Source organism: Triticum aestivum, chromosome 1D (assembly GCF_018294505.1).
Source record: "Triticum aestivum cultivar Chinese Spring chromosome 1D, IWGSC CS RefSeq v2.1, whole genome shotgun sequence".
NCBI lineage: Eukaryota > Viridiplantae > Streptophyta > Magnoliopsida > Poales > Poaceae > Triticum > Triticum aestivum.
The window spans coordinates 465370015-465380756 of NC_057796.1; the positions used below are offsets into that span (position 1 = coordinate 465370015).

The 10742-nt window shown below is 51.0% G+C and overlaps 1 pseudogene; it reads right to left on the bottom strand.

Moving 5' to 3' along the window:
• Nucleotides 1-590: 590 nt before the first annotated feature.
• Nucleotides 591-3944, bottom strand: LOC123175993 (uncharacterized; annotated as a pseudogene).
• Between the last annotated feature and the right edge of the window lie 6798 nt (nucleotides 3945-10742).

The window sequence follows — 10742 nt, forward strand, 5'->3', positions numbered from 1 at the left end:
CCTGTACGGAAGGCCTTGCTTACAAGGGCCCGAGCTGCGGCGTGATGGCCGCCAAGACCAGCATGTATTTTAGCCAAGAGCTGCCGCCCCTCTTCTTCGGAGATGCATCTTTGAAGGACTCCGGTAGTACTTTTCTTGTATAGTTCTCCTTCGTGAACTTTGTAGGCCTTCGAGCGTCGAACGATACGACGGGCCTCAATCTGATCCTCGGGGAGCTCATCCCTAGTCAGGTAGGCAAGGAAAGGCTCGGTCCATGGGGCAATTACAACACTACTAGAAAAAGGCTTACTAGTGGTGCACCAGTTTTGCCTACTAATGGCGCACTACTGGTGCGCCACTAGCATCACGCCACTAGTAATTTTTACTAATGGCGCACCGCTGGTGCGCCATTAGTATCTAGTACTCTAATGGCGCACCGGGCAGTGCGCCATTAGTATAGGCCACGGTGCGCCATTAGTATGCCTCCCAGGGGGCCATATATACCCATGTGCTTTGCCATACTAATCGCGCACTGCAGTGTGATGCGCCATTAGTATCCTTCGGCATACTAATGGCGCACTGCTGGGTGATGCGCCATTAGTACCCTCTGGCATACTAATGGCGCACTGCTCTGGGATGCGCCATTAGTATCCTTTGGCATACTAATGGCGCACGTTGGCGTGATGCGCCATTAGTATGTATATTAGGGATTTTTTTCTTTTCTGATTTTTGCACAGATTACAAAATATATTATTGGACAGAAAATAAGCAGCAGGACACAGCAATAGCAGATTCATCGAATACAATAGAAGATTAGTCTCCGAATACAATTCATCATATTAGTCTCCGAATTCAAAAGACCGAACGAAGATAGAACATTGCAAGTCTCGAGACCGCGAGTAGCGAGTTTGTCTTCACATTACAAGTCGATATCGATCATCTAAACTACCATCACATAGAAGAGAGATGCGGTCATCACGATGAGCATCATCGTGATGAAACTGGTCTTCATCCGGTTCCTCCAACGCTCCCTCCTCTCTCCCGCTAGATAGCGCGCGTATCTAGATTCCGCCTCCGCCCTAGTGGTGTACCCTTTGTAACTGTTACCGCTGAAACGGTGAACCTGTCTCCGACACTCCTCCCAGTCGTCGTAGACTCCGGGAACCTTACCCTTGTACACGACATACGACGGCATCTCTATGCACTAGCCAAACAACAGACAATACATAAGCAATATATAAGTATGCAACAAAAGGATCGGAAGAGAAAAGCAAGACATTAATAGCACGATTCATGGTCCTACTAACAAATAGCATCGATTACATCTAAGTTGAACGACTGTCCAAACCAAAGAGACATACAAGTTCACTACAATTTAATTACAACATGAGCTAATGAATGTTTCAGAACTACACATAGCATCACAACTTTCGACTCGACTCATGGGACCGGAGCGTGGATGAAGCCGCCGTCTGTCGTGATGGTCATGAAGTCGCGGGCGTTGTCAGCCTGCATTTGTAGCGTTGTGTCTATCTCGCTGTTGGACGGTTGAAATTTGAGGTAGAACTGCCCCGAGGTACGAAGGACATCTTGATGGATGATTTCTGCAAGCTCCGACTGGATGCGAAAGAATTCTTGTCGGATGTCCGCGTCCTGGATTGCCCCCGAGCTTGCGGCCCAATCTTTGAGATTATTTGGTAGCAGAAGGTGATTATGGTCCCGCACGATCGCCCGCATGTGATGGAGGGCGTAGTAGGCATCCTTCTGACCGCTAGGCGGCTGCTTGACACAGGGGAACGTCGTATTGCGGGTGAACACGTGCCTGCCGTACCTACGAACTGGCCTCTTAAAGGTGCCTCCAGATGCGGCGTAGCCGGGGAGAGCATCATCAAGAACTTTCTTGATATTTGTGTAGTCTATCTTGGAGTCACGGTCCGGGTCGAGATACGTGGCCATGGAATATTTCGGGCTTAAGAGGATGAGTGTGCAATGTGTGTCACTGCACAGAACACGGAATGTTAGAAAAAAAAGAACGATCGAAATCTAAGAAATCATATGTTACGGGGCGGTTAGGAGATGACTTACTCGGGAAAGTAAGGCATGAGGAAGTTATCCTTATCTGGGTTTGCCAGAATGACGCCTTCGAGGTGTGAACTCACGACTTGCCGGTCCCCAGCGCTGCCCAAGATCTTGGCACGCATGTAGAAGGGGTCGACTATCACAATGTCCGGGGTCTTGTCTCTAATGATCCGCATCTCCATACTCAGCGAAAACAGCCGAACGAAGGTGTAGTGCAGCGGATGAAGGTTAAGCATAGCAAAGATGTCATCAAATCGCAGGACGATCGTACCCCCGACGGTGCTATCCACAAAGCCCTTGCCCTCTGGCACCTTGGCCACGAAAACCGGGTATGCCACATCATTCTCTCTGAGACGCCGCTTCTCCAAAGAAAGAACACTGTCATGCAGACTCCGCATAGCACCGGTTGCAGCATTGAGCATATTTGTCGGTAGCATCGGCCTACCCGCCACATGCACCCTCCTCGAGATATCCTTAGGTGAAGGTGGTCCGTCCTGAGCACGGATCGTACTCGGTGCCAGTTGGCTCGCACTGGCGCCCTTGTTAGTCTTTCGTTTCCGTCCCTTCTTCTTGATCTGCTGTAATGGGATCGAGTTCTGCTCACAGACCGCCTTCTTGAGCGTGTTGGGGCTGATAATATTTGGCACCTCAGCTATCTGAGGCTCGGTGAAGGCGGCAGCTGGAGGCGTCTCCTAAGAACTGAACGCCAGATGACGCCTGTTGCAATTGGGTTTCTCCGCCGTACCAGCTAGATCGCGGTCGTCTTTTTGAGGGTTGGGTTCTTGAGAAGGAGGCCCGCAGAACTTGTCACCGTACCCATGTTCGGCAAAGTACTTATCGACGTTGGTAAATGTACCGTCGTCGTTGTCGTCGTCGTCCGGATCCTGTGCCACATGCATGTTCGGATCCTGTGCCATAGGGATGTCCGGCAGGTCTGGTAGCGTTGCGGCGTTCTTGCCATGGCTTGGCGCTGGCACGACTGGCGGTCTTGTCTGTGGGGTGGTGTCCCCCGCCCCCAAACGAATCTGGCTCTTCGGCCAAAGCAGGGGCCAGCTTACACAGGCGCTGAGGGTCATCACATCATCTTCGTCGGCCCCAGCGGGTCGAATCGGAGGTAACAACTCGTCGCAGCCTGGCAGTACCCGAACCAGTTCAACCCTATAGAAGGTGGGTGGCATCGGATTACCTTGGAACACGCGGTTGCCCGGTTGAACGATTCTGCCCTTGGCGACATCGACCAACTCGCCGCCCACGAAGTGCAGGAGAGTGCAAGGAACATCGGTGGCGCCCTGCGAAAACATGTAGGGCGTCAGGGATGCCCAGTCAAAGGCAAGGACATGAAGTCATCGGCCGAGAGGCTTAGTTACCGTGATGCCGTCGAGCTCGGCTAATGTCGAGGCACCGCCAACGGCGGGCGTGCGCGTGCAACTGACGGAGGGGCCGCTTGCTGGCAAGGTGCCGGCCGGCGTACACCCAGGTGCATTAAGCTCCAATGCCCGTGCCGGCGCCAGAGACACGAATACCGCCTCCGCCGGAGACACCAATGGCGCCGCCTGCGTGTTGTGCGAGTTGCTGGCCGTGAAGCTGGGAACCGGGGGAGGCCCCTGTTGGCCGCCCGCAATCCACGTCGTCAGCCCTTGAATCAAGGTAGGCACAATGGCGGTGAGCGTCGTTCCCAGTTGTTGTTGCACTTGCTCTTGGACAATCTCCGGAATCCGCGCCACTTGTGCCTTGAGTTCTTGAACCTCGCGCGACTGGCTTTCCGAGCTGGTCTTTTTCTCCTTTCGCCCACCAGCGGTATAGTATGACGACCATTTTGTGGACAAGCCTTTGCCGGCCACACGACCAGCTGACGACAGCTTACTGAGCTTATCCTTGTTTTTCATTACGTTCAACGCCCTATTTAAAGGGGTGTCAAAAGGGGAGCTCTGAGATGACCCCGCGCTACTGCTTTCAGCCTCCTGCGGAAGGAATGTGAACCATTTAGAAATTTGGCTTCATTAACTAGAATGCAACCATATATGTAGCTAATTACGCGGGGGTGTATTCCTTACCAGAACTTTCTCAAGCGCCTTGGTCTTCGGATCCGTGGTAAGCTCCTTTGTTACCGGGTCCTCCTTGTACCGGGCCCTGACAAAGTTCCTGGTCTGCTTGTCAGGGAATTTCTCGAAGCGGGGCGGTAGGCCTTGCTCGGCACGCTCCGCGTCCTCCTTGTCCCATATAGGCTCCGCCACTCTATAACCGCCGGGACCGAGTTGGTGGACCCCTAAGTTCAACTGCCGCATTTCTTTCCCCCACTGACTTGATTCAGAGGTTGCGCTGCTCTCGCACTTGATCTTGAACTCCTTGTAGTCATCTTCGCTCATCAAAGGATATTTCGCCTTGATCTTCTCATAACTATCACCTTTTTCAATCATTGCCTTCACCGTGCTTCTCCATGTAGACAGGGCCGTGCTCATCCTCGTGAGGGCGGCACTGTTCACTTTATTCCCTGAGAGGCGTGTGTTTGCAAACTCATTGGGGAACTTGTATCGTTCGTGCAGCTTCGTGAAGAGGAGGCAGCGCAAATTCCCTCGGTCCTTATGCCTTAGGTTCTCGGTGTTGATCGAGACGGTGCTCCGGAGAATGCACCCGAGCTGAACCGAGTACCCCTTGACTACATGTTTGGGTGCCGTTGGATGCCCGTCGGAGTTCACTTCAGTAAATTCCTCCTTGACGGTGCCGAGCACGTTCGGGCGCCGGTCCTTCCGTTGCCTCTTCGGTTGGCTGCCATCTGTGCGTCCGCCGCCATCATCAGTGGTGGCATCCTCGGCGGCACCATCAGTGGTGTCATCCCCGACGCCACTAGGGGTTGTGTAGTCAGGATCGGTGTCTTCCGCGGCGTCCTCATAGCGGTGAGGTTCTTCCTCCATCTCCTGGGACAGCTCCCAGAATTGCTTGCCGCCCGAACCGCCGGCCTCATCGTTGTGGGCCATGTTTCGCTCTAAATAGGAAAAAAGTTTGGTCAAAATTTTGGCTATTGTCAAGGAACAAGATCTCTAAGTTGACCAAATAACCTAATTCTCGAGGAATGTCGCCAAAAAGATGGTTATTGTCAAGGAACAATTGAAAGATGTTTGTGATATTGCCTAGGTGTTTTGGGATGGAACCTGTTAGTGTGTTGTTGCTAGGTGTTGTGGGATGGAACCAGTAGCTTCCTTGCAACCCACAAAAGAGAAAGGAAAAGGGGTGAAAAGGGGGAGATGGTTAGCTTTGATGAGCAGGCAACATCTTCCTAACCCCCTTCTTCTTGTTTCCTCTCACTATCTCTCTCACACACATGGCAAGCAAGGGTGTCTGCGTGTGTGAAAAAATACTAAACTAATCCAACCACTAAAGCACTAGATCACTACTATTGGTTGATGTCAAGATACATGCTGATTAATTTTTGTTTCGGTTGAGAATCGGGCACCTTCTAGGTCAAGAAAATTGGGCATGACCTTTGCTAATTTTCTTGACCTAGGAGGGCCCCAATCTCAACCTAAACGGAAATTAATCAACATTTCAGGAGAAAGGGGTAACGAAGTGATGGGGCAAATGTGCCGGGCACCACAATGTGATCACAGAAACAAAGCAGCACCACTGGTGTTGGATTCACAGTGTAAATGATGGATGAAAAGGCCACAGACCATATGGTCCTCTGCTTTCATGTGGACAAAATAAAAGTTCACATGAATGGCTACTTGACTGAATGGTGCCAGGTAAACAAACTCCCAAAGTCCACTAGCAGATCCAAGATCTAATTCTATTACACACAACATAGCAATTTAAGAGAATTAGAATAAGGATAGTAGGAAATGAAAAAGAATTATGCTCAAAGAACAATGGTAACAGCAAAATATTGAAACCTTTGGTAAGCATTATATTACAAAAAAACAAGATATGTAGTACTACACAATATCCATAACCAGAAAACAAGACATGCATATTCTTAGGCAGAGTAAAATAGCCCTGCATTCTTGGCAGTTGTCTGCTAGTGATTTGCCTCATCATCATATCATAAGTAAAATTCTTATTTCTTATTCTTATTTACTCCTTGCATTTTCATTCTTCTTCTTACTGTCAAAATTCAGAGTAAATTCTAGCCTTATTTGTACTGCTTGTGCTTGTAGTAGTAAGATTCAGGAGTAGGAGATCACAAAAGTACAGTCCACAGGTTACTCCAAGTTTCTGAATTTTCAGTAAATTTTCTGTAAGAAAAGAACTAAAAGAAAAGAAATCCTAGGGTTAAAAAATCTGGAGCAAGTCCTAGCAGAACCATAAAATGTTCATCTACTCCTAGGATGTCCTGTTCATAATTCTAGTTCATGTCCTAGGATGTGCTATTCATAATTGTTAATCCAAACAGCAGATACACAAGCACTGGATTTTACAAATGTCCAAACAGTGTCATATCTGAAATGTATGATTTTCAGTAGCAGAGATTCAGAGTCATTAGTTTTGAGTGTACATCGTGAAAAACCTAGAGGACGCCGGCGGGGAGAGAAACCTAGGGGGAAGGAGGGGAGGAGAGAGGAGGAATCACCTAGAGGACGCCGGCATCGAGGAGGCTGCGGGCGGCGATCCGGAGGAAGGGGCCCGTGATGTCGTCGGCGTCCTTGGCCGCCTTCTTGACCTTCCGAGCAGAAGAAGGCATGGGTGGTGAGAGGAGGAGGAGGAGAAGCTAGGGGGATGGGGGAAGGGAGGGAGGGGACGTACGTGCTGGGGCGGGGGTGGAGTCCGGCGGGGGTCGGGGCGGCGGCGTCGAGGCAGCGCAAGACCACAGCGGCGGACGACGTGCAGGCGCGGCGGACGGAGGGGGCGGAGCAAGGGGGCGGCGGCGTACGGTTGGGGTCGAGGAGTGGGGGATCTGGCGAGCGAGGGAGGGAGGGAGGCGACAGTGCGAGGGGAACAAGTACAATCGAGAAATGAAGGCTACTATTTAAATACAATCGATCTTAGCTAGCTATCTGTTCACAATCTTCTTGCCCTTATTCTTTGTAAATGGAGTTCTTCTCTTGAACGGACGTCCTTTAGGTAGGGTGGTTCTGCTTCTTCTTGTGGTGTATGCTAATACTTCATCGTCGTCGTCATGTTCCATCTTCGGGTCGCCGTACTTGTCGAAGTCTTGCTCATTGGCGACTCCATCCATTCCGATGATCTTCCTTTTGCCTCTCCTCACGACAACACGACTGGGCTTTGATGGGTTGGTAATGAAGAAGCATTGGTCCACTTGGGAAGCCAGTACCCATGGCTCATTTTTCGCGGTGACGTTCGCGCCTGCGGTCTTGGATTTGGCTTCGGGTATAACCATGGTGGTGAAATACCGGTCTTCTTTTATGACGCTCTTGGCCCATCTGACACGGAACATCGGGACCTTCTCTCCAGCGTAGCTCAGCTCCCAGATCTCCTCGATCCTTCCGTAGTATCTATCCTTGTCGTTACCGGTGTAGGATTCCATCGTTACCCCGGAGTTCTGATAACCATCGCTCTTCATGTCCTTGTCCTCGGTGTAGAATGTGTAGCCGTTGATATCGTACGCCTCATACGTCATCAGGTTGTGCTCGGCGCCCTGTGACAAGGCGAATATGAGTTGTTCTTCCGCGGAAGAATCCTCATGTAAAGCGTACGACAGAAGCTTCTGCTTGAACCAACGCGTGAAACATGAGTTGTGCTCTTTGATTATATCTCCGTCTGTCCTCTGTTGGCCTCGGTCATTGTACGTCTTCTCAATAAACGTTTTGTGCTCTACCACCCAAGGATCGACCACGTCTATGTGTTGTAGCGCGACTAGGTTTGCTCTTTCAAAGTCGGCGAGTCGACCATCGAACTCGACATGCATTTCGCGGCGACCCTCACGGTGACCCCATCCAGCGAGCCTGCCGAGGTGCCTGTTGACGGGCAGACCAACGGGGTTCTCGATGCCTAGATAATTCGTGCAGTAGGAGATGCACTCTTCGGTCAGAAAGCCCCTGGCTATGCTTCCCTCTGGACGTGACATGTTGCGAACATATCCTTTGATGACACCATTCATCCTTTCGAACGGCATCATGCTGTGCAGGAACGTCGGCCCGAGTTGGATGATATCCTCCACGATATGGACCAGCAGATGCACCATAACGTCGAAGAATGCGGGAGGGAAGTACATCTCAAGCTCGCATAGTATCACCATGATCTCTTCCTGTAGCCTTCTGAGTTGCCTCACGCCAACCGACTTCCAAGAGATGACGTCGAAAAAGTTGCATAGGCCAAATAGCGTTTCACGGACGTGCACGTCCATGATCCCACGGATTGCAACTGGAAGTATCTGCGTCATCAGCATGTGACAGTCGTGAGACTTCATCCCGCTGAACTTCTGCTTCACTGAGTCTAGGTATCTGCTTATCTTCCCCGCGTAACCGCAAGGAAGTTTTACTCCTACGAGGCAGGTGAAAAACTGATCGATCTCCTCCTGACTTAGAGTGAAGCACGCGGGAGGGAAGTCATTTCCGGTCTTCTTGGCCTTTTTGCCTTTGCGACGACTTTCCGTGTCCTGCTTCGCCTCATCATCATCATCATCATTAGCGTGAAGCTCCTCCCTGATGCCCATTGATTTCAAGTCTGCCCTTGCTTTCGGCCCATCTTTGGTCCTCTCTGGCATGTTGAGCAGGGTACCAAGCAGACTCTCGCACACGTTCTTCGTGATATGCATGACATCAAGGCTGTGAGGCACACGGTGGATCTTCCAGTACGGAAAGTCCCAGAAAACAGACCTCGTTTTCCATACCTTCAGCAGTGGCTCTGGCGCCTTTCGCTTCTTTCCCGGCTCTGGCGCCTTTTGCTTCTTTCCCGGCAGTGGGCAATCTTTCCAATTTTTCAAAATCTCGTCTATTTCCTCGCCGCTCCTCGTATGCGGGCGTCTTCGGGGTTCGGTTTCACCATCGAACAGATCCTTGCGTTTCCTCCACGGGTCATCGTCGCGAAGCCACCTTCGATGTCCCATGAACACGGTTTTCGAAGACCCGGGATCTCTATCTAGCTGGCGATACGTTGTGTCATCCATGCACCTGACACATCCAGAAAATCCGTGGACCACCTGCCCCGCGAGATATCCGAAACCGAGATAGTCGTGCACCGTCGTGAGCAGTGCGGCTCTCATAGGGAAATATTCTTTCTCTGCGGCGTCCCACGTATTGGCTGGCATTTTCCACGTATTGATGTCGTTCCCTGGTTGTTTCGGCCCTTCAATTAGCATACTCATGTGAATGTACTTCCTCTTCATGCACAACCAGGGGGGAAGGTTGTACATCCACACAAACACAGGCCAGGTGCTATGTGTGCTTCTCTGGCTGCCAAACGGATTGACTCCATCGGTGCTCGCGCCCAGCACGATGTTCCTTGGATCGTTCCCAAATTCTGGGTGTTCGAAGTTCAACGCTTGCCACTGGCTCCCATCCTTAGGGTGACTCAGCATCTTGTCTTTTTTATTTATCTCCGGATCATTTGCGTCATCTTCTCGCTTCTCCTCCCTATCCGCGTGCCAACGCAGGAGCTTTGCTACCTTAGGGTCCGCAAAATACCGCTGCAGACGAGGAGTGATCGGAAAGTACCACACCACTTTTCGAGGAGCTTTCTTCCTCTTCTTGTATCGAGTGACGCCGCACACCGGACATATGGTAGACTCCGTGTGCTCGTCCCGATAAATGATGCAATTGTTCATGCACACATGGTATTTCACGTGCGGTAAATCCAGAGGACACACGATTTTCTTCGCCTCCTCGAAACTGGTCGGGCACTTGTTCCCCTTGGGAAGACGTTCGTGCCAGAATGACATGTTCTCGTCGAAGCATGCGTCGGTCATTTTGTGCTTTACCTTCATCTCCAGAGCCATGAGCGTTACTTTCAGGCGGGTATCCTCGGGCCTGCATCCTTCATACAATGGAGTAACCGCGTCTATCTCCAGTTGATCCAGCTTGGCTTTCTCTCGGGCGGCAGCTCTTGCGTTATCCATCTGCTTGAGAAGCAGCTCTTGAATATGAGGGTCCTGCACCCAGCCCATCGATGGTCCATCGTCGTCTGCTCCGCCGGCATCTTCATCTTCATGATCATGCCCTTCGTCTGCTCCCGCATCTTCCTCATCATCATGTCCGGCATCTTCTACATGATGACTGTGTACAGCATCACCGTCGTGATCATGTCCTGGAGATTCTTCGTCTTCTCGCCCGCCCGAGCCGCGGTGGTTGTCTTGCTGCCCATCCTCATTTCTTGCCCGACCCCCATGGACGACTTCATAGTCATCTTCATCACCTTGCCACCAATAGCCATCCATGAAACCACGCAAGAGCAGGTGGTCCCGCACCTGCCCGGAATCCGGGTCCGCAATAAGGCTCTTCAGCTTGCATCTTCGACACGGACATCTTATCTCCGTCTCGTTCTTTTCAAGCATCTCGGCCTTCGCGGAGCTCAAAAACCTATTCACGATGCCTTCGGTCATCGTGCGGACCATGGTCACCTGCGGGGTAGAGCAAAACGATATTTTAGAACCAAGAAAAAATTTGGCATGACTTTCCCTAAAAATAGGACCAAAAAGAATGCATAGTGCCAAAATTCTCGCCGAAACGGAAATGAATCAACATTCCGGCAAAATATTGGCAACTATCGCATTTCAAATACCGGTACCTGCAAAC